We start from the raw sequence: 6,117 nt of genomic DNA, 5'->3' as shown, positions 1-6,117 counted from the left end.
TTTCCTGTTTGATAATCACAGTGCTTATACCTCTGTGCATTATGCAAGTTAACTAGTCTGAGCCTGGCTCTCATGACACCCATTACAGTGTGTGCCGAGTTCTTTGTTTGCATTTTGTTTTCTGAGCAACCAGGAATGTCTAAAGTACAAGTCAGTCATACTGTATATACTGTGTAGCTCTTTAAAGGTTGTACTTGAAATATCTTTAAAAACGTTTTGAAAAAAAAAAAACATAGCTCAAATACATGAAATAACCCTTTCTTTGAGAAAGTTTCTTTGTAATAATCAAAAGAATCTATCTCGTCTTTTTAATTTTTATTTTATTTTATTACAGAACACACAAGAACCAGGACTTTGGCTAATTGCACCAAAGCAGCCTTCATAAAACCAGCCATTTCATCATTAAATACTCTACCCATAACCTTTTGCACAACAGCAGGTAATAAGGTTCCATCTGACCGAGATCTAGATAATCAATTGCACTCATTCACTTGCATGCTTCTGGAAGAATCCAGACATGGGTTTTCTTTCTTTCATTGATTAGTGTCAAAGAGAGTGAATTTTATTGTGTGAGTCAACTGTCCAGAAATAGGTCATTCTACAGATTGAAATTGTACATTTGAGTGCAAGTTTGTGTACCCTTATTACAAAAACAAGAAGACGTTTGGTTTGGATTTACAAACCGTCCTTCATTATCACAGATAGTAAAAATTAGTCAGAGTCAAATAGGCTTTTATTGCCATTTATCACATACAGAAGCGATATTATGAATGAACTATAGTTAGAATGAACATTGGGCAACATGACGCATCAATTATGCGCTATACAATAGACAATATGGTAAAATATATGTTAAAGATTAAGCACTGCAGGAAACCAAAAACTCTATTGCACAGTAGTAGTGATAATGTCGATAGTTCTGCGTGTGCATGTTTGTATCTCCATTTCTGAATTTACACTTGACATCGGAATTTAAATCACATCTGAACAGCACACCTATATATGCTTGTTGAACATCCTATTCCAGATTTAATTCCCTCTTTGCTGTTATAATACCCTCCACTCTTCTGGGAAGGCTGTCCACTAAATTTTGGGGTGTGGCTGTGGGGATTTGTGTTCATTCAGCAACAAGAGCATTAGTGAGGTCAGGAACTGATGTTGAGTGAGGAGGTCTGAGGTGGAGTTCATCCCAAAAGTGTTCAGTGGGGTTGAGGTCAGGGCTCTCGAGTTCTTCTACTCCAACCTTAGCAAGCCATGTCTTCATGGAGCTCACTATGCCGGAACATGTTTGGGCCTCTTAGTTCCAGTGAAGGAAAACTGTAATGCTACAGCATGCAAATATATTCTATATAATTATGCGCTGCTAACTTTGTGCAAAAACCACATACAGTATGAGTGTGATGGTCAGGTGTCCACAAACTTTTGGCCATATAATGTGTAGATATTGTCTAATAACTTGTTTGCAACTTGTTTGCCCATCTTTTGCCTATGTAATGGCTTCCAACTTCCTTCACATCTTCTAGACACTCTCAGACCCTCCAATATTCAACCTTTAGTCCATCAGCATGCACATTCTTCCTGATATATCTGTTACAACAGGGGTTCTCAAACATTTTGCAGCCTAGGGAATCCTTGCAGTGGAGAAAATGTTCCTCTGACTGTTCCAAAATGCTGACACTGGAGACTCCTTCCAAAAATTTTAAGAAAACAGAAAACGCCACTACAATCCCTGCGTAAGTTACAACAAAATGATAACCTATTGAAATGAGTGCTCTACTACAAACCTGTGAGTTTAACTATTGTCAGAGCTGCTGTTAAAGAAAATGAATTAACACCATCTGACCAATCAGATTTGAGAGTTCAACAGTGCGGTGGTGTAAAAAAAAAAGAAAAAAAAAGAAAGTATTTAGCAATTTACCGTCTCCACATATTAGCAGTTATGGTCTTAACAAGCTACTGTAAAAGATATTATCACATACGTGTCACCAGTCATCTTAGTGATCACAACAGTGGATCCACTGGGGACTTATTTGATACTTGAACAGATTTGGATGAATGCCACGTGTTTGTTTGCTCTTCTAAGATCCTCAAACCAGTGCGATGTCTCTTTACAGGAACCACAGACTGCAGATACACATGTGGACTAATCAGAAAACTGACCACGAGCAGAGGGTGAGAGATCAGAAGGGCTGATTGTTCATTTTTACTCAAGACCTTGGCACTGATTAACAGTTCTGATGTCACACAATTGTGGTTATGTAAATTTAAATAGGTCAGAGAGCTTTCACTGACCTGGTTAGGAAGTTCCAGTCTTCCTTAAACTCAATTAATTCATCTCACAAGGTCACCAAGCATCATTAATATGACTGCCAGTGTCTCAAAACAAAAAAGACGTGTGTGTGAGACAACGACAATCAAAACACAGAGTTTAAGGGGGTTTAAGAGTGTAACTTTCTAACCAGGTTAATGAGAGGGTCTCTGGATGTACTAGAGATTTGCATGGAAATAGCTGTGTATCACTGTAATAAGTGTTGAGTCAGCATTAGTGTGAAGTTAAGTCAAGTGAAGACACCACACAAGACACCACAGTTGTAGCTCAAACATCCTCCACCATGATTCCATGACCTTTGTTAACCAGATGGAGATGTAGATGAGACTAGCTGTAGCATTAAAATGAAGCGGTTAAAATGAAGTCAGTCGTAAAAGCAGGACTGAGGTATTCATTGATCCAGGTGGCTCCAGAGCCTATCCCGGGAAACACTGGGCACAGGGTAGGAAAAGTTAATCACAAGACATCACACACATATTCTACACCTAGGGGCAATTCAGATTATCCAAAACACCCACCACCATGCTTCTAATCGGTAGGAGGAAACCAGAGTATTCAGAGAAACTCCACATGGCCCCAGAGAGAACATGCAAAACTACACACAGGCAGAAAGCTAAGCTCGAGTCAAGGATGGACTCTGAAGATGTGAGGGACCGACATGAAAAAGCTGTTGAACAGTTTTAAATAAAGGGTATTAATGAAATGCTAAAGTAATTGAATAACTACATAGCTTTTGTGATGCATAAATACTGATAGCTCCCAGCATATTTCCTTCCATTTTCGTGTGCTTGTACACATTTTTATATGCTATGGGCCTCTCTATTTCTTCAGGAAGAGAAATATTACTAATAAATACAGTGTATTCTCAAACGATTGTTCACACGTTATCCAACTTGATGATATGTGATATATTTCAGACAGCCATTAATTCATCTTCAGTAACCGATTTATCCTGGTCAGGGTGGTGGTGCATCTGGAGTCTAACTCGGGAACAATGGGCGTGAGAAGGGAATACACCTTGGATTAGATGCCACACATTAACAGACTCATTAAAACCTGGAGGCACCAGAGTTCGAGTCACCAATTTCTGTACTGCCATGTTTTAGGAGGTAAGAGGAAGCCAGAGAAGCAGGACCAAACCCACACAGACATAAGGAGAAAGTGTCAAACTCCACAGGAAGTAACCTGAGCTCAGGATTGAACCCTGGAGCTGCGAGACGACAATGCTACCTGCAGCAAGTCTATTTACAGTCTATTTTAGTGCAAAACCTTCAGGTGTCTGCTAGTAATCTGAAGATGAAAAGTAATTTCAATAATGACCCAAAGCATACATCCAAATAGCTTAGGAATGGCTTAACCAAAAGAAGATCAATGTTTTTGAATGGTCCAGCCAGAGTCCAGACCTGAATCCAACTAAAAATCTGCGGGGTGACCTGAAGTGGGTTGATGCCCTCAGAATTTGTTGGATCTAGAATGCTTTTGCAAAAAAGAGTGAGAAAATATCGCCAAGTCAAGATGTGCTATGCCGATAGACGTGTAATATAGGGGTGTGCACACTTATACATCTAAGTTTTACTTTTCCTAATTTTTCCTAAAATATTTCTGATTGGTTTTCATGTAATTTTCATACGTTGTAATTTCACATTGAGGGTGGGAAAAGTTCTGACATGATTTATCTTGGTTTAATTTTTTTACATCACAAAAACCTGCCATTTTAACAGGGCTGTGTAGACTTTTTTTTAATATCCACTGTATATTTAAGATTATGGTGATCAGTATGGGTGCGTCTTGTCTCGTTTTGTCCTGCTTTAGGTTCTGGGGAAATTGAGGTCCACCAAGATCCTTATCCTCCAGCAACACACACTCTGTTGAAGATAAAAGCCTTGCGTCTGGAGTCTAATGCATTGCTACAGCAGTTCAAGAGAATTTAATTTCTTGGATATGTGTGTATTTTGTGTAATTTGACTCATGTCCAAGTCACGTATACAAGTATAAACTTGCCAAGAAAATGATGACTGCCTCATATCACACACTGATTTTAGTTTCTGATGGAAAATGAGTGTCACTTTCACCCAAGGGGAAAGTGGCACTCAAACGGGGCAGTGGTGGCTCAGTGGTTAAAGGTGCTGGGTTACTGATCAGAAGGTCAGGAGTTCAAGCCCCAACACTGCCAAGCTGCCACTGTTGGGCCCTTGGGCAAGGCCCTTAACCCTCAATTACTCTGTTGTATAAATGAGATAAATGTAAGTCACTCTGGATAAGGGTGTCTGCCAAAAATGTAAATTAAATGCAAAGGAAATAAGGAATGTGGCAAAAATATTAGCTAACTAACAACAGCCTTATTGCAAATTTCTTAAATGTTAGCTAGCATGATAATAAATAAATAAAGCTCTTTCTTCAATAGGGAATGTTTGTGTGTGTTTCCTTCAGCTTTACAGAAACATATAAACACAGGATACAGATGTTAAGTGTGTGAATTTATCCCTATTGAGCAAGTCGGTGGTGACGGTGGAGATGATATGAGGAAGAAACCTTGAGAGGAACCAGACTCAGAAGGGGACCCATCCTCATCTGGGTAACAACGGATAGTGTGAAAGTAAAAGAAAGTTCATTATGGTTTTAATATGAAGTCTGTTTGTTGAACTAGTCCACTGTTCACTAAAGGAGACCTGAGTGCAAAATTGTAAGTGGTAATTGCAGTCCTAAGACCATCGCAGCAACCGTAGTCCCAGCAACCACAGTGAGAATGTCCATGTGGTATTGAGGTCCAAAACCATTTCCATGGTACTTCAAGTGGTACTATCCTCAGCAATCTCCAGGCTGCAGCCTCCAGTTGATGAGAGCTCCATCCAGAGGTAGGGCAACAGGATAGATCAGGCAGGTCCAGAAATCAGAAAGGATCAGGATCACTGGCATCTCCATAAAATCATGTGTGGCTCGACAGAAGGAGAGGGAGAGGGAGGTAAAGAGAGAGAGAGATTATTAGATATGCTTACTATCCTGTAATGGATAAGACTGTGTACTTTGCGTAAAAGAAGGTCTACTCATGGTAAGCTTGCGTAAACAAATATGTTTTCAGCCTAGACATAAACACTGAGACTGTGTCTGAATCCCGAACACTAATTGGAAGACTGTTCCATACCTGTGGGGCTTTGTAAGAGAAAGCTCTTCCCCCTGCTGTAGCCTTCACTATTCGAGGTACCAACAAATAGCCTACAGCTTTTGATCTAAGTAGGCGTGGCGGATCATAGAAGCCCAAAATTTCCCTTAGGTACTGTGGTGCGAGACCATGCAGTGCTTTATAGGTCAATAGTAATATTTTATAATCAATGCAAAATTTCACTGGGAGCCAATGCAGTGTTGATAAGATCGGGGTGATGTGGTCATATCTTCTGGTTCTAGTAAGGACTCTAGCAGTTGCATTCTGGACTAACTGGAGTTTGTTTATGCTCCTACTGGAACATCCAGACATTAAGGCATTACAATAATCTAGTTTAGAGGTGATGAAAGCATGAACTATTTTTTCTGCATCATGTAGTGACATTATATTTCTTATATTAGCAATATTTCTGAGATGAAAGAAGGCTATCTTAGTAATATTATCTACACAAGTTTCAAATGAAAGACTGGAGTAAATAATCACTCCAAGGTCTTTTAGTGCTGCACACGATGAACCAGAAATTCCATCCAGAGTTACTATGTAATCAGAAAGTTTTCTTCTAGCTGCACGTGGTCCTAGTACAAGTAGTTCTGTCTTAGTTCTGTCAGAATTAAGTTAAAGGAAGTTA

Source organism: Ictalurus furcatus, chromosome 19 (assembly GCF_023375685.1).
Source record: "Ictalurus furcatus strain D&B chromosome 19, Billie_1.0, whole genome shotgun sequence".
NCBI lineage: Eukaryota > Metazoa > Chordata > Actinopteri > Siluriformes > Ictaluridae > Ictalurus > Ictalurus furcatus.
The sequence above is the reverse complement of the archived record's forward strand: the minus strand, read 5'-3'. Positions refer to the sequence as shown.